The following is a 23,240-nucleotide window of genomic DNA, read 5'->3' on the forward strand; positions in this document are numbered from 1 at the left end:
TATGGCTTCAAAGTCATAATGGGCCTCCGAGGCAAAGCACAAGTACAATGTGACCCGTGACAAAAGTGAGTTTGACACCTCTGATTGTAGACGTCTGTAATAAAGAGACATGACCTCAAAACAATTTATTCTCCTTGTATGAAATGATGAGTTAGAATAGAGTGAAATTAATCTCTAAATTCATTTTTTCTGCAGATCCCCTCAGGCGCTCAGAGGGGCTCCCCAGATTTCACTTTTGGGGGATCTATTTAACAAAATAATCCCAAAGCTATTTTCATTTAAATAACACTTTGTATTTTGTGGAAAATCTTCCGATAAATATAATTGGCTAAATGTAAAATGTGACCCTGGGGCTGGTTGCTTGGGCCACGGTGCTTTGGCTCCTTGGGCTCAGTCACAGAGGACACGTCTGGCACACAGATTGAATTTGTTCTCTCTCATGTCAAAGGCAGGAAAACAATTAACTGCACATCGGAGTGTGTACCACTTGACACACTTTCTCACCTCACTGGGGCAATTGTCTGCGGAGAGAATGTCATTAGCCGCAGAGTTTCACAAAGATGGCATTGTTATTTTTCTGATTTTCAGAACATTTCAATTAGGCAGCTGATGGAAATAACAATAAATGACGATCTGCCAACGTCTTTTCTTCCACGTGGAGCCTTCGTGGAGAACACAGTGAAGCTGTGCAAAGTTTGTCGTCAGAGATGATCAAACAGTCCCGTCACTAATGGCGGCGGGTGACATGACTGGTGAATACAGATCAGCTTTAATTGTGGTGCCACTGTCTGCCAATGCAGGCCTTTGAATCAGCGACAATTTGCTCTGTTCCGGCTCTTAAATGGTGTTTCCAATTAAACGCTTTACAATTCACGATCTTCACTCAAGGTTAAATGAAAGCCGTTATTCCTGTCAGGGAGGTGATTAAAGGCTGCCCACATCCGGCACTTTCTGTGTGGAAAAAAAATTTAACTTGGGACCTTTATTCATTATATGCAGTCCTGTGACATAAATGCCCAGCACAGCAGCTCTTAATCACCTTGTTCGCTTTAAATCTTACTTTAGGCCTCTAGTAGGAAGCATGGTAAATTACAATATTTTACATATTCAAATTTGATGGCTAAGGCAAACACTGGATGTAATTTAAAAATATTTTTTTTTTCTTCAGTATTTTCTTTGAGTAAAAAGTAGCTCTCGGTCAATGTCTTTGAGACTTTCCTCATTTCACCCCCACATTTTTTTTTAAATTGAACTTCATTTTAATTTTATTATAGAGATGTTATTCTAGTAAAAACACATATTGGACAAGCTCCCACACCTTTTTTTTTTTTTCAAATAAATAAACTGCAGGCAGTTGACAGGGTGGACAATGACAGGGTGGACATTCAATGAGTTTATGAGGGACCTTACTCAGCGACATGATTCAATTAGTAGGTTGACTGTGTACGGTTTAGCAAATATATTTCGAATTTCAGAAAGGTTTTTCTATCAACTGATATGTCACTATGGCAGAGTGGCTACGTTAAGCATGACAACATCCAACTGCACGCATAATATAATGTAAACTATGAGGCACAAATATGAACATTCATTCTGCAAGTATCCACTGTTTCAGCCTCCAATGAAGAAAGTCAAAATGCTGGTTGTAATGTCACTGAAAACATCAGAGAGTTTACCCCATAATGACAGGGTGGACAGCAATTTCAGGGACACAAGCAAAATGCTCAATCTGATTATGAAAATTGAATATACATAATCAAAGTGACTCGTTTTTTTTATCAAATAACTGGTTGCGGGCAATGAAAGCATTTTGTACCATTTAACCTTTTATGACACACACACTGTGGTTAGCAGATCAGTGTGTAGAACATAAATCCAAAAATCATGTACATCCAAAGAAAAAAAAATGAAAACAATCATTGTACTGGTATGTGCACAAATGTTTAGCTACTTAAACTTAAATAATAAGACCTCAGCGTTTCATTATTCTGCTCGTTTCATGACTGAGTGATTCGGATGAGGAAGTCAAATGCACTTTATAGTGCTATTGATGCGCTCTAGTACTTTTTCACCCTGGATTCTGTTTATTAAAGTTCAAGCCCTTTCCCCTGAAAAACAGTAAATAGACAATTTTGTGTTTATGTTTTGTCAACTCCAGTCGCAGCAAGATGAATGTCACACCATATTATTAATGAGCAAGTAATGTGGTTGTAAAAGTGGCTTTCAGGCGTCTCAGTGATGAATGCGACTACAGAGGTGAAGAGCATGTTGACTAATGAGTATTGTCCAGGGATGTCAACCCACTGCCCTCTGAAGTAGAAAGCCACCATCTGCATTTCTCACTTCACATGATGTTCATAATGTACCATATCTAGCAGTCGTGCTGGTTGCTTAAGAAAACATTTGGGTCGTTTTGTTTGATAATAAACACAAAGAATATGTTCCATCCATACCATTTCTTCCGCTTATCCAGGGCCCGTTTTGAAATATGAGTGGGATGAGTATTTATATACACAGGAGCTGTTTGAAAGTAGACTTGTTTGTAGGGAGGTTGCGAACAGAGATTTCGTGGCTGAAATTATTTGTCGAGGGGTCGGACAACCGGGGGCCCCCCGAACTGTTAGGACTCCTTGACAGCGTCAAGTTCCCCCCCCCCCCCCCCCCCCCCCCCCGTTTGACGCCCCTGCTTTCTGCTAAATGTGTCCAAAAACATGCCAGTTCAAAAGGTACTTACTTATACTTGCTCGGCAGCAGGCTCAACTGTGCGGCTCTCACGTGCGCCGCCCCGCAGAGTGACTCTCGAGGATCCGCTGGTCTTGTGTTGCTTTTTTTATTGCTAGGAATGCTGAAGAAGGTCTTATCGCTACCGTATCATTAGAACAACCAGCTGCCACACTATAAATCATCGTGAAATAGCAAAATACTGAACAACAATGTGTATACGTGTAGGTGTGTGTATGTGTGCTTGTGTGCGCGCTAACGCAGATTGAACAGAGAGCGTATCATCTGTTACGTTACATCCGAAAATAGTCAACGGACTCGATTTAAAATACAAACAAAACATTCTGAATTATATTTATCAATTAACCTGCTGTATAGCTGCTACATAATCACCTCAAAATGGCAGTTCTGTTTTGTAAAGGGGTTCTAGGTGTATCAAGAAAATCTTTGAAATCTTTGCACTCTGACCTTTAAGTACACCACACATTATAAAAGCCCCAAGCACACACTTGCTGATGTTTTTGTCATGGTGGGCTCTGTAACCTTAAAAAATTGGTCTGATTGCACCTGGCTTACAGTAAATGGCTCCAACTGTATGGGTGAGGGCGACACGGTGGCCGACTGGTTAGAGCGTCAGCCTCACAGTTCTGAGGAGCCGGGTTCAATCCCCGGCCCCGCCTGTGTGGAGTTTGCATGTTCTCCCCGTGCCTGCGTGGGTTTTCTCCGGGCACTCCGGTTTCCTCCCACATCCCAAAAACATGCATAAATTGGAGACTCTAAATTGCCCGTAGGTGTGAATGTGTGTGAAAATGGTTGTTTGTTTGTATGTGCCCTCCGATTGGCTGGCAACCAGTTCAGGGTGTACCCCGCCTCCTGCCCGATGACAGCTGGGATAGGCTCCAGCACGCCCGCGACCCTAGTGAGGAGAAGCGGCTCAGAAAATGGATGGATGGATGGATGGGTCAGTTAGGATTCAGGCCTATGAACTCTGCCTCGTAACAAAGGGATCTATAGCTGCTAAACGTGCTGGCATTAATACAGTCAACACATTTAAATTGTCCAATTGCAGATAATATATAAATAGAATGTTGGGCTATATTCTCATTTGCCCATTCTTGATGTCAGTGGCCATTTCAATGTGTGGGGCTCGTTGTTTTTTATGACGGCCACTTTGTCATTGTACCACGGCATCCAAATTTCTCTATTCTTTGTCAACTTTTTGGCCGCAGCACACGTCTACCTAAATTGGAAAATTTATAAAATAGCTGATATTTAAGGAAGAGAAGAACAACCTATCAGAAACAGAAGGCGTCACCGACGAGGTGTCAATTATTTGCCGTGCACTCCCTGACACACTCTAGTTAGCGGCCCCCCGCAGCCTCGTGCTGACCTGATAGCTTGGGCTTCAGGAGCTTTGCGGACTATTTTGGAAGAGCCATCTCTGTAAAAAAAAAAAAATGTCCGTGCCTCATTTGCTAACAACTGGGCAAGACTAGCACACAGAAGCTGAGCGAAGGGACCTCAGCAGCTGAGAAGATTCAGAAGCGGAGCGGAATTCGCACCGTACCTGCTCGACAGGCACGTTTAACACCTCTTTTTGGTTTTTAATTGGTTGTAAATTAAAAAAAAAAAAAAGTTCTAACCAATGAATTTCGGGTTATAATAACACTCCATTACCGATAAGTCATGCTACCAACGTAGCAGCCGTGACTAACATTGGCTTGTTGAGTGTTAATGCTGACTTAATATTGCTAACGCTCCTGAAAAATATTCATTATCACCTACGACCGAATCGCAACCATGATGTTATATAGTAGAACATCACTCCCTGTCGTGTGATACATCTTATGTCAATGTAAAAAAATAACACAATAGGAGAACAAAAGGTTGCTGTGCATTGCCTTTGATACCGTAGACACAAACTGGCACAAAAGATGCACATTTGCAGCTCAGGGAGGGGTTCCTTAGGAATAAATAACTCTCTGTGTTACATTAAAACTCTCAAAGCAGCAATCCTGCACAGCATTCCCAGCTTAGAGACCATTTCAACTCTAGAAGGGGGCCAAACATCAGCAGTTGGTCTCCTTTAAACAAGTCTGAGCAAAGGAGAAAAATAAATAAAGCCCCTGGCGCTTGGCTGTAATGTATTCAATTAACTCGGGGTCCCTCTGGAGAACATTTGGATAAAGAGACAGCATATCGCCTGGAGATGAATACGCTCAATGCGCTCATTCTGACGAGCGTGATTGGAAACGTTCCTCAACAGGTTCCTACTTAATTAAACTTTCCGTCATCTCACTTTCGAGGGAAAATTGGGAGAGACACGTTGAATGGCGGTGAAAGTTTTGCTGCGTATTGACACGTTGTTTACTGTTGAAGTCACAGACGGGTCTTATTAGACCTCCAACATGCCTGTGGAAAGTAACCTCGCCTTAAAGAACATAGAATTATCTCTGATTCAATCACAGAAAATTATGTTTTGAAATGAGAGAAATCCAGCAGTCGAGTCAGAGTGGGAGGGCTAATTATGAGGTAGTCATTAGCGTTCCTATAATAGCACTGTATGAACATACTGCACTTGTTGGAAAAAATAACGTATGGGGAAAATAGTGAGACTGGCTATTTTTGAAGCTGAAAGATCAATCCCAACACTCAAACACCCTCCCGTCCTGAAAGCTGAGAATCCTTCATCATGTCCTCAGGTGAAAGACGTGTGTTAGTGTCGACTTCATCTAATTATCTTCGTCAAATACGTCTCGGGAGAATCCGCTCAGAATCCCTTTGTAGCCGCTTTTCAGCTCCATGCTGCCGCCAAGCCCAACCAGAATTGACTGTCTATTAAAATCAAGTCTCTCATGACATTATCCACGCACAGTTCATTTACCCTTTATTTTATGTGAGAATCAACTTAATCACGCTCATTAGGGTCCCCATTAGCTGTTTATTATTACCTATTCCTGATACCTGGACCCTTGTCAAAGAAACACAATGGTCCACAATGCTCGCATTTGCAACATTCACAACTCAGGAATTATCAATAAAAATGACCAGAGTCAAGAATAAAAGTTCATTTGTTATATTACACTAGTACTGTGAACCTGTTTATCGCAAGCTCACAACTGGCAAAAATCTGACCATATTAAAAAAAAAAACTTTTTATAGATATTTTATATGAAATAAAGTGAGACGTGACGTGATATGATATGAGAAGAAGATGGGATAAAGAGAGATAAGGAGATGAGTTGTAAAATAAAACGTGACAGTGGAGATTATAAAAACTGTTCTCCTGTCTGTTTGTACGCCACTTGACTTCTAACAACTATGACTGTGTAGAAAATGAGCGTGAAAGGAGGTGCCCTAAATCCTCCTTTTGTGTTTAAGCGTGGCCTTAAAGCCGTGGCCGCTCCTTAATGCGGCGTGGCGAATGTGCTTCCGCAGCCGTCTGCGTGATGGACAAAGAGTCGGCATCGGAACCGCAGTGATGGCTCCAAACTGTGCGTTGTGGTGGCGGGCAAGTCGGTCTCGTGCAGGAGTTCTTCGGTTTGCGGATATACTTGGTTGCACCAGTGCTCCCTCGCCCCGCCCCCATTAGAGATGCTAATCTGGTCAAGGCTGACTGATGACACAGTTTCCTGCCCCTCGTAGAACGAAGCCTCGACTTTATCAATGGACCCAAACTGCTTGCTAATTAGACTCATTTCCTCCTGCATGCATTATTTATTCCAATTGTAAATGATGAGCGGCGACTGGAGCACATCAGGCCAAAATATTAGGTACAGCCACACAATCTAAGAGCAGGTAGAGAGATTCGTGTATTCATGTATTGTATTGTAACGTTTATTCTTGCAGCTGGGAGGGATACCGTTACTAATTCTAAATTAGGTTATTATTTTTTAGATTTTTAGACTTTATTTATGAACTAAACCTAACAAATAGCACAAGTTGGTACCACGACCGGTCAAAAGTTTCAGAATGGCAATTTTTGTGTGGTTTTTTTAAGTTTAGTTTTTTTCAACCTTTGAATTTATCTTGATTTGTACCATTTCAAGCTATTCATTGGACTTGTAATTTTGTATAGAAAAAAAAACAACAACAACACTGCAATTAATTGCATTCCTATCTGAAAAAAACAACAAAAAATTGCAATGTGATGGAATTGCTAATTAGCATGATATTCTTTTTGCATTACCAATCAGTATGTTTTGCTTTGCAAAGAATGAAGGCGAAGGAGACGGGGGGACTTAGAGAAAAACAGTGTAGATAAAAGACTGGTGGGAAAGTTTGGAGTAATTTTGCGGTACTTGTTCCTCTGAGGCATTATGGTACGCCACGTTCACCTGAGGTGGCGGCTGTCTCACGCACAGCTCTCAGAACACAATACGCACTGATGAGGTCAATGAAAACAGCCGAATAATTACACATAGACGAGACGTGTCACACAATTCTCAGCGGAGGCTCAACGGACAATGAGGATCCGTTTCATTTGCACTTTGAAAGTTTATGAAAAAAACAAAACAAAAAAAATGTACGACAACACTCTTTTGCTTGCCATTTTCTCATGAACAATAGCAAATTACGTCGATGTAAGAACAAGAAAATCTTTTCTAATGAACAATACATGTAGTGATTGCAAATAATTGTCTCTAGGGGCTTATTCGCCTGGGGTCGAGCATGGCGACTCCTTTATAGCTAATATGAGGACGTGAACCCTCGCCCTCACTGATGAGGCCTATTCAGAGCGCGGTGCCCTGTGCCCCCGTAACGCTCCTTACGTTGCAGGCTGATGAGGAGTCTGCTGTTTCAGTTTCACTACAATGGTGCTTTTACGTCCCTGTGTTAGCAAAGCAGGGAAATAACAACAGTATTGCTTCACTTCTCCGTAGAGCTGGTACTACTACTACTACTACTACTATTGCTTTGGAGAGAAAACACAATGCACATGCAAGACAATCCACAATTTTTGCAATATGGATTATTTTTTTCCCCCCATGACCAAAAGAAGCTTACAATATTTTCCTCATACGTGTACAATCACAGAGAGTACCATGTATCTATCAAATGTAACATCAAGTGGAGGCCAATATTTGTTCAAATGCTTTTTGTATTTTTTGGGAGTGAGACAAAAGAAATTAGAAATATATTTTAAATCGAATTAATAGTTTGAACATTTTGACTCTGTTCTATCATGCTTCTCTCTTATGCTGCCACCAGGTGGCCATGGCGCACACACCAGAAGAATGAGCACAATGTCCATTGAATTGAAGCAATTTTTAAATTCTTGTATTTTTTCATTCAATTTAAAATATGTCATTATACGTATAATATGAGTGCTCTTTTTCCTGATTAAAAAGACATTACAAAAATTTTTTTTGGGGTGGCTGGAACGGATTAGTGGCCTTTCCATTCATTTCAAATGGCGAAAGATGATTTGCAATGAGTGTGATCACAGAACAAATTAAACTCCTATCTCAAAGCGCCACTATATTCCAGTGTTTGTGATAAAACAAAGCTTTGCTTGAGCTTCGTGCCACGTTTCAGTAATCAAGCCATCTTTCAAATTAATTGTGACACAAACACATACTGTATGTAACTTTGTCTTAGCGGCATAAAAATCCCATCAAAGTTGATTTGTTGTGTAATTGTGGACTCTGCTCATTTTGCTGCCTTCTGTTCTGCATCTTTTAGGGATAAAGAGGGCTTTGTGGAATATTGGATATTAGTGAATATACAAATATTTGTGCACATTGTCTTCCATTTGTAAAGCGATACCGAGGGAAATCATCAACAAAACAAAAAACAACAAAAATCCAGGACGCTACAATAATTGCACGAGGGTATCCAGCGCTCTCTCATGGAAGATATCAGTGTCCACCATGTCTGCTTTGACTGTATCTCAAGTAAACACGGCAACGAAGGAAACTCCCATTCTGGTCAGCGAGAAGGCCCCTTGATAGGACGTGCGCGCATGAAGTGACCACTTGGACTAAAGCCACGTTGACATGTCAACAATTTTTTTTTCATGCTGGTTTTCTCAGAAATATTGAACAAATGCACCCATTGGTCACAACATTAAGTACACGAGATTATGATGCGCTTTAACAAAAGAGGAACATTCCGTCACTAAAGCTGTTTTTCTGCATTAATGGAGCTTCGATGAGGATATTTTTCTTTTTTCAAAATTATTGAAAGATTCCCACCCCACACCACATCCCAGACAGATGAAGAAGATGGCAGACTGCTGTCACATGTACTAAACAGCCAGTACTTGCAAGAAATTACTGCAGCGCCTTCATTGTTGTTGTCGGCCTCTTGGAATCCTCCCTGACTAGTTTTCATCTTTTCTTTTCATCAAATTTGGAGGTGTGTCCAGTTCTTGGCAATATCACTGTTGTGTCATATTTTCTCCACTTGAGGATGAATGTCCTGTGTTGCATGGTAAAGTCAATGCCCTGGAAATTCTTTTGCACGCTTCTCTGGACTGATACCTTTGAACAATGAGGTCCCTCCGATGTTCTGGAAGCTCTCTGTGGGTAATGGCTTGTGCTGTAAGATGTGACTACAACAATGACAGGAAAAGCCTACTAGAACATCTGAACTTGATTTGGGGTTAATCCGAGGGACTTTAAATGGTGGCAGGTGTGCTGACTCCCATATAACATGAGTTTGAATGTGATTGGTTAATTCTGAACACAGCCACATCCTCAGTTATAAGAGTGTGTGCACACTTGTGCAACCACATGATCTCAGTTGTTTATTTTAACTTTTTCAATTGAGTTGTAAGGGTAATAATAGGTCACAATAAAGGCAGGAAAAGTTTTGACATGATATATCTTGGTCTCATTTTTTGTTTATATATATATATAGAGAGAGAGAGAGAGAGAGAGAGAGAGAGAGAGAGAGAGAGAGAGAGAGAGAGAGAGAGAGAGAGAGAGAGAGAGAGAGAGAGAGAGAGAGAGAGAGAGAGAGAGAGAGAGAGAGAGAGAGAGAGGACACCACCAGTGACCCAAATAAAGTACATTTCTTTAATAATACCTGAATGCATACGCTGCATGTTATACAGTATTTAGGGCACACAATCTGTGGACTAGTATTTCTCTCAATTTCCCGCACAGTAATTCTGAACACTGTGCAATCACCAGAAGTATCAAGTCGGGGTCAAACCTGTGAAAGGAATGATTTCATCTGTAATTTGACGCAAATCTATTACAAAGTGACTTGTGTGATGATGACTGCAATAATGAGCAGAGAGGGAGCAGCGAGGTGGAAACGTTCTGCAGCTTGCACGTTCACTTGACGGAGTCACCATAGGAGCCGGCACTTAGCCTAATAAGACGAGTAGCCCAGCAACACGCAATTAAACGTCTCCATTTAAAATGAGCTCTCAGGTCATGTTTAATGGGCAGAGAGCTCATCAAGGTTGGGCTGAGCAGGAGAGGAACATTGCGAAGGAATTTATGTGGGAAATATGCCTCTAAACTGGTTACAAAAACATCCTTATAGTGTATGGTGTAAATTGAGACGACCAACACAGTACATCACACAGATAACCATAACGCCATCAACAATCACGAGTCTCCTCCCCCAAACCAGAAGTCTGGCATAGTACCAAGACTGACCTGCGAGAGGCAGCATTAGTAGAAGAAGAAGAAGAAATACAAGAAGCTTGGCTAAAAGTTTGCTTATCTGACAAACTTCTTGACATTCTTATTGTGATCGATATCGATATGATAGGACTTCAGGTTCAGTTTTTTAAATATCATAATACAAAAGGATGTGGAAAGTCCAGTTTTATTGATGGGAACTCACTGCCAGTCACATAAGGGACTTTACTGCACAATGTCCCCAAAAGACTCATGGCTGTAAAAGGGTGCTTCTACTTAATACTGAGCATAGGGTCTGAATACTTATGGCTGTGTGATATTTCAGTTTTTCAGTACCCACTATATATATATATATATATATAAAGTGTGTAGAGAAAGTATTCAGACACCCTTAAAATGTTCACTCTTTGTGAACTTGCAGCCATTTGCTAAAATCACTGAAGTTATTCCCCCCCCCCCCCATTAATGTACATACAGCACCCCATATTGACAGATTTATTAAAAAAGAAAAACTGAAATATCACACAGCCATAAGTACTCAGACCGTTTGCGCCGTAATTTTATTTATTTAATTTAAGGGTGTCTGAAAACTTTCCGTACCCACTGCATATATACATATATACACATATATGTGTGTGTGTTGCTTAAAGGGTCGAAGCACTGCAACATAGATGCTATTTAGCATTACACTAGCAGACCGAAAGGCTCAGCTATGTTTTTTTGGGTCATTCTTTTTTGCTTTATGTTTAGTTTGACAGTAAACTTCAACTAAGAGTGGTATTAACAAAGCCTCTTCTTTGAAGAATTAGTCACTATTTGCATGTATCTGTCCAACTACCACTTGCGGTGAAGTGTGTTGAGTCACTGCCACCATTCAGCGCTCGTATCGTAAGTCTGCACTCGCGAGTCAGACCAGTCCGAGTCGCTACTTTCTCAAGACACCATTGTATATATGTATTATTAAGAGTTGTGAGTCAAGTTATTTGTTGACTTTGTTAAACTCTAATAATATGAGCTCTTTCTGTGATATGGAAAGCAAAAGACACGTGATAGGAACATTTGTGTCAGTACTTTGCTTTTCGGAGAGAGATGAAAATATTAATGTTTTGTGAGCCACATACATTGATTTTAGGAGCTTGGGAGGTCGACACAACACCACATATCATGACCATTTGTGTACCGGTATCTAATCTGTCGAGACAATAATAAGAATGAAGGGACAACCAGGAGTTATGAATATTAAAGCTGAGTCGCACACAACACTCGAGCCGTCTGGCACGACAACGTGAGGTGAACTGGAATAAATGCTCCCGGTAAATGTTATTCCAAACAATATGCCGCCAAGAGCGTAGAGTGACCGTTCAACCGAGCGTTTGTCAGCTTCAAATGCTATTTCATGCATTAATAGTCCACAAACTGAACACGCTGACGACAATGCGCCGCGATTTATGATTACTAGTCAACTAAGCAGCAGCCTGTGGCCTCCGTCTTCCCGCCGATGCGCCACTTCCTTTCGCTTCCCTCACTCGGGGTCCCTGCTGGCCCCTGCAAACGGGGTTGTCAGGATAATGTGATCAAGGTTGATGCAGGCCGAGAGGAGCTAAATCGTGGCTGCAAGGATGACACTTTGATTTTTAACCATTACGGAGTTTTCATAGAGCTGCAGTCAATTTATTTTATTTATTCTAATGAAGAGCATTAGGAGGGCCATGGTGTGCTGCACTGCACATTGATCGCCTCGTTAATCACACTTTGCAGACATTCGCAAATCAACTTCTAACAGCAAGCACTGAATCAAGAGCAATGAAGCGTAAGCTCCTTCACAATTTATGATCTTTCAAATTGCATCTTTTCAACCATTAAATTGCAAGATACCATAAATTTTTATCCCTTTTCTTCATTCCCGGTATTGATTCTGTCGTGTGAAAAATAGAGGAGTTGTAAATTCTGGCAGTTAGACCGAGCTTAAGCTCCAGGAAGGTTATTAATTTACTGATGAGAACAAATATCAGGAGTGGTCAACTTTTAAAAGTCAAGCAGGGGCCTCACAGGAGGACTCGGATTAGTTTAAACTATTTCACTACCTCCTAAAATGCCGGTGCAGCTCGAGGGTCTTTCACTTGCCATTTCTTTGGATCAGTGATGAAGAATCAGCGTAAAAGTCCTTTCTGTGTGCGATAATGATGCTTTTCAAGAGTAAAACTGCAGTACTTCTGCTGGAGACAAAATACGAAAAGAAAAAGAACAAAAATCAAGGTAGTGAAACAAATCAAAGGGCCTAAAATAAAAACCCAACGTCAACACTTCTTACCTGAGAACAATTTCAATCAGGTTGGAGAGTAATATACTGTACCTTACCCTTTGAAAATCTGCACCTTTCAACAGCCCCATACTGTTTCCAGTAAATGGCATAATTGTTCTTAGATTGCATTGTACTCTCGCCAAACTGCAAGGGACCCTTGTCCAACAATACAGACAAATTAGTTCTTTATGATTGGGCTTGTTAAGCAATCCACTCAGCACTTTATTTATCTGGGGAAAAAGAATGAGAGGTGCCATAAAAGTGCCTGATTTCCCATGAGTAGAAGCTAAAAAAGCTTCTACGTGCAAAAAGAATGGTTAACCTCTCCACATCTGTGCAGGGATCAACTCTTTAGCTAAGATCGGAAACAGCACCTGCTCTTATGTGACACATGGAAAGAGCAATGCTGTGTTCACAGTACCAAAAAAAATCTGTGTCCAACACATGAACATTTGAGTCTTTATTTGACTCTCTTGTGCCACTTTTTCATTGGAATTTCAAGATACATTTTCACTGGACGCCTGAGATCTTAGGGTGCATTTATTGACATCAAAAAAGGGGTACACAAATGTTCTCATATATTGCTCAGTGAGACTCCAGTTTTGGAAAGAATTGATGCAATAGAATTGGTGACACGGACCTTCCCCAGGGAAGAGGAATCAGCAGAGGAAAAAGCATGAAAAGAAAACAAACCATAATAAAGGGCATTAGCGCTCACAAACATTGGATTGATCAGACAATTACAATCAATCTGGCGTGTTAAACCCAATCTGCTAACACACGCAGGTTGGCAGTCTGCCTTTCCGCAGCTGGAATGATTCCAGATGCTGCTTTACTGTGTGCAAATCAGACATGTGTTCTCCTTTCTATTGTCACTCCTCTTTTTTGTTACTACATTTGACCATTTCCAAGATTATTATTATTTTAAGTAATTGAACTCGGATTAACGGCACGGTGGGCGACTGGTTAGGACATCTTCATCACAGTTCTGAGGACCTGGGTTCAAATATGGCCTCGCCTGTGTGAAGTTTGCCTGTGTGGGTTTTCTCCAGGTACTCCGGTTTGCTCCCAGCTCCCAAAAACATGCATATAAAGAAGCCCTGGCCCAATGGTTAAGATTATCGCCTGGCACCGTGGGGGACCTAGGTTCAAGACCCCGACTGGACCCTCCGCCAACATCACGGCTGTGGTGTCCTTGAGCAAGACACCGATACCCAGAAATGCTCCCCGGGCGCTTCAGCTGCCCTCTGCTCCAGTGTGTTCCACTAACATGTGTATGTGTTCACTGTGATGGGTTAAATGCAGAGAACAAATTTCGTGTGCATGCATGGATGGTCATGACAATAAAAAGTGATTCTTCTTCTTCTTCTTAAGGAGTAATCCTCCTGCAGTTCCCATGTCTTTGCCACCTGTCAACAATGTTACACGAAGAGTGAGTGTACATTTGATAGTTTTTTTTTTAACAACTTCTTTTTACACATAGGTTGTTCAAATGTAGACATGGAATGTAAAAATAATACGTCAAACATTGCTTGTGCACGTTTAGTTTTTATAAGGGCTTTAGGTTGTACTTTGGAATGGATTAACTATTTTTTCATTAAATCTTATGGGAAACGTGAATTTAAACAATACAAACAAATCAGAGGTCGACTGTGTATAAGAAACAAACATGTTCCGAAGTCATCCTTGGGGATAGCAGAGGTTTAAAAATGATTTCAACCTTGATTGCATGAGTGTCACTTCAGTTTTGTCGAAGAGACCTTGTTGTCAGAAGAGGGATTAGCAATTAACATATTGCAGTAGTAGCAAACGAGGCAGCGTATTTAGATTTTAATTTGCAAGTGGGCATTCCCAGATGAAACATCCTTTTGCTCTTAAGGTTGCTTGAATAACTACGTGAACCAAAACACTGTGTGCCTCTATCAGCTAGCGCATATCAACAAGAGCACAAGATTTCACTGAGAGACTCTTTCGCCAGCCCAACAAAGGGAGATGCGCTGGGCTATGACAACTTTTTGAGAATGACAAAAACGCTGCCTGACAAGCATTCACGGGATGGTTGAGCACTGGCAGATTACACAGATCTTTATCTTTTCATAAAACAGAGTGCAGCGTTTAAGTGCCACTGACTGCGAATACAATCTGAATTGTAAAGAGTGTCACAGCCATTACATGGAGATGTTGGGCCCGTAATGGTGGGAGTAATTGTGTGATGACAGTTTCACTGCGCAGTGACATTCTCGCGGGCATTTCACCATCCCCGCCAGGTAATACTGGTCCACTGCGAATGGGCTGTCTTACAGTTGGAATCTCCTTCCCAATAAACACCCATCTAGTCCCCCATAGCCATTGTTACTTACAGCTGTGTCAAACCCACCAAGTCACAGTATAGCTGCAGGTCTAAGTGAGGTAATTAGATGTTAATGTACAATAATGGCATCATGGCGGACTGTTATGTAGGGAACAATGCGGACGTCGATGTGATCTCCGACTGAGGAGAACAAATGCTTGAAAATCAAAACATGCTGTCAGAGGCTCACCTAAGCAGCAGCAAATGCCCTGACTTTGGAATACATTACAGTGGTAATTGCTCTGACAAAATTACCTTGTCTAAGATGAGCTCAGCTAGACATGCAAAATGTGCATGTCGATCAGCTCAATTTCCTGATTGCTGGAAGGCTAAAAACCCACTTTTATGAGGGGAAAAAAAAAAAAAAAAAAAAAATCTACAGGGACCTGACACAAACATACATGGAATATGTTGAAACCAATAGATTTTTTTGGGCATAATTTAATTTTAGGAGGTAAATAACTTCAAAATGTCGCAGTAAAATAAGTTACAGTACATTCACTCCAGGGTTGTTCAACTCAATTTTATGTATTACTTTAAAAACAACTGCAGCTGAAACAAACTGCTGTACATCAATAAAAATTTAACATAAAAAAGATGGCAATCGAAAATCATTTAAAAACAAGGCAAATAAATTACACTTTAAAAAAATACAAATAAGACACTAAAGAGTATTATGCTGTCTTGAAAGTCAAGGAATAAAAATGGGTTTTTTAAGGTAATATATATATATTTAAATCAAAAGTGAAGAGGCTTGTCTACTGTTCGCTAGAAGGTCATTCCATAGTTTGGGATCAGCGATAGAAAAAAGTAAAACATTTACCTCCAGGAGCAGCTGGTCAGCCGACCGGAGGCACAGCGGAATGCAGAATGGTAGGGCAGGGGCGACACCATTTAGAGATTTGAAAACAAATAGCAGAATCTTAAAATCAACTCTAAAGTACACAGGCAACTGGTGGAGGGAGGCCAGAACAGGAGTTATGTGCTCCCTCTTTTGTGTAAGAGACGAGCAGCAGCATTTGGAAATGAACTACATTCTTACATTTTAAAGGACACCAAATTAAACTCATACTAAAGGTCTTGAAAGGTTTTTTTTTTTAATCTTATATAAACTTTATTTACCCAGGAAAAAATAGAGATTAAAACTCTCTTTTATAAGAGTGTCCTGGTCAAGACAGGCAAGAAACATAAAACAGGTTTGACAGGAAAAAATAAAAACATTCAGGTAAAAAATCTCATAACAATCAGCAGTTTTCCTTAGCATCATCCAAACTCTTAAAGCCAAATTAAGTGAAGCATTGGGATCCTAATGCTTGGGCCTCCAAGAGGATAAGCAAACAAGCGCTGCATGTCAAACAGTCCCATTATTAATGCTAGAAACATTTACGGCGCTATTTTCGCGACCGGCGTAAATCTGGGGGCGCAATTGTGCACCAGGGGCGGATTTGAGCGATGTTGGTAATTTCATAGACCAGCGCACCGCAGCGGACAAGAGAGTGGGCTTGGCTACCCCACTGTGGGCTCCTCTCGTTCCCTTTAAAGGTCCCCTTCTATCAAAATCGATTTCTTTCTACTGTTTTATGAATAACACAGGTCAAAATGAGTCTGTGTTTAAGTACGACTTCTATGCAGTTTGTCGATAGAATGCAATATCCTTTGAACACCAACCTGCTTGCAAACCACAGGATTTGAAATTGCGGTGGTTGTGACGTACTGTAGGTTTGACAATTAATATTTAAGTACCTGCCCACTTCGTGGTTGGTACCCACGCACTCAACACAGTTTAACAGCAACAGCGAGCCTCACCCATATAAATGCAGTTTATAGGTATACATACAGTATGTTGTGTTTTACAACAAAACAACTTTATTTTTTATTTCTAATGTAACTGTAGATGAAATAGCGAAGCTTGCGTTCATTGTCACCAGCGATGATCTTTGTGACAGGTTCAATTCAAATAAATGGGAGAGGATGATGAGCATAAACTCAAAATATTCCTTTTGCTTTTTATTTTCACCCATGTCTCCTTTCAGATCACATTCCCTATTAGTGGGCCAACAATTCAACGCTTGGTGAATTGTGCTTGACTATGATAGAAAGACATCGAGGGACGTGATGTCCCAAGCTTCTGTTCACTAGTAGACGCCGTAGTATGGACCAATCAGAGCCAAGCTGTTCTGCATATTTAAATTTGTGAAGATGAGCGATCCAATCAAAGCAAAGCTTATTTACATGTCGTATATTAATGAGAACTCCAGCTGTTTCAACTGCCAGGTGTAAAAGACCACCTAGAATAGCTTAAATAGGGACATTCATTTCCAACCCAAATTATCTAGCAAACCTAAAAGGACAAAAAAATAAAAAATAATAATAAGATGATGGAAGAGGCACAACCGCAGGCATCTCTGACATCTCTGTGCTGAAGAGGACAATACATAATCACAGCGATCCGCGCGTGAGTGGAGCATTGTCACTGCTCTGTGTGGCAACAGATAATGTAAGCGTTATCGAATAAAGAAGGAGCTGGTGATAACCGCTTGCGACTTAATGTCCACGGACCTCAGTATCCGTTTGCCTGTGCTCTGATCCAATTCATAAAATCACGTTAGACCTGCTGCGCCTGCAGTTAGGCGTGGTCTTACCAGGTGTAAGTTTAGACCGACTTTTTGCCACCAAATTGTCACCCCGCCGGGTGCATATCCAAGGACACACCCTCTCTGCGCCAGAATGCACATCTTGGTGCAAACTGGTCTGCCAAATTGGTAAACACACAGAGAGTCTTGCGCTTGCATGAAAATCAAGATACGCCAGCATTTGCACTGTTTATGAAAATAGAGCCCTTAATCTAGAATCAAGTGAGACATTTTGTCAGTTTATAACTATTGCACGAGAAGTGACCTGGCTGGTCCGCCAATATTGCAGACCCATAAACTGGGTGATCTCGGGTCCTTATTAAAAAAAAGACAGCAGACCACAGCAAATAATTTTAAGTTATTTTAGGCTACAATGTTTACACATAGCTTCAAAATGCTTAAAAAAACAAAACGTGAAATTACTGACAAAGGGGGGGAGATAAATAATAAAAATAAATCAATCACTAAAGGTACAGTCAAATGTTTTCAATTGTAAAATGTTGCTGTAAAGCCTTTCTCTAGAGCTGTTAGTTAAACCAGTGATGCTGTATCTCTCCGGACAAAAGGGCTGAACGACTGCCAAGACTGAGGAAACTGTTCTAATAGACAAAAGCATCGCATCATGCGCAGACTTCAGCTTTGATTATAAGTTGTGCTTCTGTGCAGTGGGCGCTCATATCAGCAAAGGGGCAGTAACAATCCCCCTTGTGTCTGCGATCCGATGACGATCACCTTCACCCGTTTGAAAGGTGATTTCTGAGCAAAATTGTTTTTCCTAACACATTCTGCCGGAGGCGAGAGCACGTTTTTCCAGCATGTTAACAAACATGTAATTTCCATAAACATCTCTGGTAATTGACAGCTTGATTTGGGCTGTGCCAGTAAGCTGACAGGCTGCTCTTGGCTTGCTTTAATGTAAGCGGAGCCGGCTTAAGGCCTCACCAGGCTCTAATGAGCCTCTCAGGGCTTTGTCTGGATTAAGACTCCGACAAGAGGAGAAGTCTCACACAAATCCCATCCAACATTCTTTATCTTGTTAGACGACATCAATTACTGTCAGCAATGATCTTAATAAACAACTGAAGTCAGTAACAATTAGCATTTCAACTGAATTTACATGTTCCCTTTTTGTTGACAAATCATGGATACATCTTTAATCCCCTGTTACAAACAGCAGTGAGTAAGCACAATGTATGTGATTTTACATTAAAACTAATGTATCCATCCATTCATCCATTTCGATACAAATGTTAACTTCCAATTTAGCAGCTCCAAGTGGCCTGTGCACTCACTGAGCACAAGAGTAGGCACTACAACGGTCATTCGGTGTGATTTTATTGAATGTTTAAATGTTGTAAATTTGATTTGCATTGAATTCAGTGATTCGTTTGCGTGCCACTAGAGAGCCCGCATACCACTAGGGCTCGTGCCACACTTTGACAATGACTGATTTAAGTCAAAGTGACGTTTTGGTAACATAGCGCTTTACTACATTACCGTCATTCATATAACACTTTCAAATTGTTAATGTTGACAAAACTTTGAAATTGTTTTCAAGTGACTGCTGCGACAAAAACAGTTTATGTTGGCATGTCTGTGTGCATGTAGCTGCAAAGCATCGGTCACATGGAAGACACGACGAAGCTTGCAGTCAAGATCATGCAGCCTGAACATTCTGGTTTATTCTTGTTCGTCAAAGACGGCGGCATCACCGAGACGTCGGCGAGCACAAGAGGAAAAATAGACTCGGGTAAATCTGTATTGAGCTGAGCGTGAAGGCTGTTAATACATATTAATGGTGACAGGAGTATTTGCAAGTGAATACATGGGCAAAGGGGATTAAACATAAGTCACCATAGAGGGGGAGGTATCATCACTCCCATTCTGGCGTGGGACTGGCCTCTATCAGATTCATCCACATGCATATTGCCAGCAAACACTGAGCCCTTATCTCCTCCCTGGGCTTCTCTGGAGAGTTTACAATTTCTCGCTTCGCTGGAGCCTGAGCTCAGCTTGTTATGGGTACAAAGGCTGCGAGGTGGCCTGCTCGAGAGCACAAAGCTCAGCCCTCACCTCTGGACACACGTTTCCCCCAGATAACGCCCAACATGTTGGGCAGCGGCGCAACGGCGACCCTTCACATTCGTGAAAACAGCACACAAGTTGTCCTCAAAGTTAGAATTAAATATAGGCGCTTTCCAACTTGCGACATGGCTTCCATGTAGGATACCCTACTATTAATGAGCTGACCTGAGGCCAGCTGATGTGGCTCGGTCCCCGGGAGACATTTTGATGGTGCATGTGACGACGAAGGTACTCAACGTCACAGTGAGCGTCCTTTTGCTTCTACGCTCGTCACATTAAATCCCAGGGGAATTGAATTTCAAGGCAACAGCCGGCATGAACACAACATATGGACATTTACATTTAAAACATACACGAGGTAAACCTGCACAATCTGACAACTAAGAAATCTGTGCAAATAAATTAAACTAAATTGTGATTGACACTGTTAGAGTCATTATAATAATTTTTATTATAGAGTTTGCTGTAGTGAAGAACATTTTTTAAAAACGTGGATACCTTTTATGATACAAACATTAGAAAAAAGCTCTCAGTATGATGCAGTTTTAATTCAAAAGGGTGTTCTATATCACTGCAAACGCAATATGATATATTGTTAGATTAAACCATTTCTCAGTGCGCCAATCAAAAATGTTTGGAATGGCATCTATGAATATCTTTTCTAGGCAATGTATCTTAAGAAAAATGTCCTGCACATTGATCTGTTTGTACATTTATGATAAAAAAAAGTAATATAACTACATTGAACACAGGAAAAATTGCATTTGTTGCCTGCCTACGCTTCCTAAAATGAGTCTTTACCATGAAATAATAATTTAAATCCTTAAGAAATGTGTTTTTTTTAAATATATATGATTGTGTTACTTCTCAGCTATACTTCAAGTTTATTGAAAAAAAAAGAAGACTATTTAGTTTAATTTCAGTCTTTAGTTATGTCCCTGGGTTATTGCTCAGTCCTATTACCCAAAATCATTACCACTCTGAAAAATGTGGAGTCACATGGTCCAAAAGAAGCTTCATCATTCAGATTTGCTGCAAGCCATGGGAAGGCCAAAAGTAAATTCACTCATTTAGTTTTCTGTATATTGGATGATATTTCAACTGTGACTTGGGGGGGTAATTTAGGCACATCTCTTACAGAAAAATATTTTTGGATGAAATTTGTTTATCTTTAAAACAATGTTTTTGTTAAATTATTGTAATGTGGTTCGTGAAAACATGCTATTGGCTATATTTCACATATTTGCTAATTCTATGCTTAAAACTCACTCCTGTTACTTCGACTCCTGCTACTCAAAATGGAGTTGTAGTCCAAAAACAATGACATTGAAAAATGATTCCATATAATTCCAACTGCAAATGTGGCCTGTAAAGATCTTTCATCTTAGACAATACAAGTTAGAATGTGCTCTTTTGTTAAAAAAACAAAACAAAAAATAGATGGGTTAATGTAGTGGCAGGAGATACTTTCAGTTTTTGATGTCAGCACATTCAGGATGCACAGTACAGACAGCATAAACAACGGTTGGACTATACATTTATACAGTGTATAAAAAAAGATAAATGTCCTTCCAAGCCGGATTGCAGCTTGTCTTACACGAGGCCTCCTGGTCGTTACAATGTCAGCAGACGTGCTGCAGAGACAGCGCCGCCGTTGTTTCCACGGGACACAATGTAATTCTATTTTCGGTTTTACTCGGTGCAGTAATTATCTGCATTGTTGCTTGAGAATAAAGAAAATAAAGTGCATGAATGTGTGCCGGTCAATTGGATTCTGTCACTTCAAGCAGAATCGGGTACACAAGCGAGCGCCTTGCCAGCTCGTAATAACGATGGCGTTTGCGTGGAACAATTTGCCCTCTAAAACAGCTCATCAACACAAGAGAGTCTGTCACCGCGGGGACGGAATGACAAGTCTTGTGCATCTCTGTCTGTTATTAGCATGTCTCTGGCGACAAGCTCAATTATCTGACACTGCCCGTAATTTCCATTTCCTTTTTCTGGCACAATGTAAACTTTCCCTCTCCGTCATTTTCAAAAGCCGCCCGTTTCGGATGCTGATATAAGAAGAAATATGTGGGAGGAGAAAGCGAAAAACATCCGCGTGTCAGGAGGAGGCTGCCACACTCGCAATGATGAGGCCTTGATGGTGCCTCTACTCTAGTGCTTGTGCTCAGATGAGTCCGTCACGATGAAGAACATGGCAGAAACACTTCTAAGTCCAATAATGAGTGGAGCAACAATTATAGCCCAGATTATTTGTACAGACACTGCATACAATGTGCTAAACATGAAAAATTACAAGATAGACAAAACTGTCTTAAATGCTAAAAAGAACATATTTCATAAATATATCATTATTGTTGTGGCTACTGATATTGATCTACAACACTTTGCTATGCAAAAAATGCTATTGCAAAAAAAAACACTTTGTGACAACAATCTAGCTCAATGATTTTAAGTGTGAAATATTGTCTTTCAAAGAAATCAGGATAAACATGATTCCTAATTTGACAATTCTATTGCAATATTAATGTTGAGACCCTTCCTACTGAGACTGTTTGGCTTTCAGTTGGACTGCAGACACGCACAACAAGAGGTGAAAATGTTCGTCGGCAGTGAGCCATCGCTGTGAGTGTGAGTGTCTGCCTTGCGTGTGGGGCAAACGTTAGAGGAAGTGGTAATGATGACAGCTCTAACTCAGTACAGGTGCACTAAAGCATGGCAGGCTGTTCAATTGCCCAGAACCCATTAGCGCTCCTCCGAGAGCAACCTTGTAATGTGCGAGGTACCTTCTGTAGAGCACTGACCTATTGTCAACATAGAAATCTCTCCCACTTCTACATGAAGACACATTGCAAAGGTTAATTCTGCTTGGTGAGATTTCCTTTCTGAGTGGGATAAAAGTGGATCAATGTGCACCTAAGTGTGCATATACAAAAACGTGGCTGGTTGGTATTGGAATTTGATACTTTCTTCACAAACGTTTATTGTGTTCCCACAATACAAAGGGAGTAAACTGTCCCATTCTCAAATCTCACTGTGAGCAACATCAGTAAGGCGTCAGTAACATTTAAGCATTATTCGCTGAAAAATTGGGGAGAATTTCTAAATTTGAATACTGTGGCTCATCATATAGTTTTTCGAGATACAAGCTTTTCGTTCGACCGATTTTTTGCCTTGACTTGCGAGTAATGACTAGAGTTAGTGCAATCAGACCAGGCCAGCTATATATATATATATATTTTTTTTTTTGCTGTAACTAAACCCCTCAGCATCGCTCCCAAGAAAGTCAGAAATCCAAGTGATTGTGCCATTAAGAAGCTGAAATTTTGGGAACGCAACCTCTGTGAAGACCTGCACGGGAGAGAGCAGAGTGAGCTACAAGGAGAGTGACTGCACTCTCTTGGCCACACCATTTAAAAACACAAGCCAAGAATCTACTGAAGTGTTTATGTGACATTACATGTCACAAAACCAGTATTTCTAGACTGTAGTTATACTTGTGATCAATATGCCATTTTTAAGACAACATATCTAACATTTTC

The 23,240-nt window shown here is 40.7% G+C and overlaps 1 long non-coding RNA gene across 1 annotated transcript; it reads right to left on the reverse strand.

The window, feature by feature from the left end:
* Positions 1-13,149: 13,149 nt before the first annotated feature.
* LOC133487121 (uncharacterized) lies at positions 13,150-15,944 on the reverse strand. Its single transcript, XR_009791212.1, has 2 exons — positions 15,798-15,944; positions 13,150-14,033 (listed from the first exon to the last, which is right to left on the reverse strand). It is a non-coding gene; the product is annotated as an uncharacterized LOC133487121 (long non-coding RNA).
* Between the last annotated feature and the right edge of the window lie 7,296 nt (positions 15,945-23,240).

Source organism: Phyllopteryx taeniolatus, chromosome 12 (genome assembly GCF_024500385.1).
Source record: "Phyllopteryx taeniolatus isolate TA_2022b chromosome 12, UOR_Ptae_1.2, whole genome shotgun sequence".
Classification (NCBI taxonomy): domain Eukaryota; kingdom Metazoa; phylum Chordata; class Actinopteri; order Syngnathiformes; family Syngnathidae; genus Phyllopteryx; species Phyllopteryx taeniolatus.